This window comes from Penaeus monodon, chromosome 29 (assembly GCF_015228065.2).
Source record: "Penaeus monodon isolate SGIC_2016 chromosome 29, NSTDA_Pmon_1, whole genome shotgun sequence".
Taxonomy (NCBI): domain Eukaryota; kingdom Metazoa; phylum Arthropoda; class Malacostraca; order Decapoda; family Penaeidae; genus Penaeus; species Penaeus monodon.
The window spans coordinates 7,771,276-7,771,562 of record NC_051414.1 but is presented as its reverse complement, the minus strand read 5'-3'; positions in this window follow the sequence as shown (position 1 = coordinate 7,771,562).

Here is a 287-nt window from a genome sequence, read left to right as displayed (position 1 = left end):
AAGTAAAAATCAAACGTGTGTGTGGTGGGGGAGTGTGAATGAAAATGTTTATGCATGTGTACTCTCACATGTGCACATTTCAACAGGCCTCCTCGTAAAAAAAATGAACGATAAATTTCTACTAAAAAAAGATGAACAAGTTTTTTATTCCCTTTTGATTAAATATTGTAAAAATTCAAAAATGTCATTTTCTAGATCACAACTTGGTAAAACAATCACTCATTCATAATTTTCATAAAAAATCATTTCTATTATTAAAAATCCTTTCGGACAATAATTTTCATTTG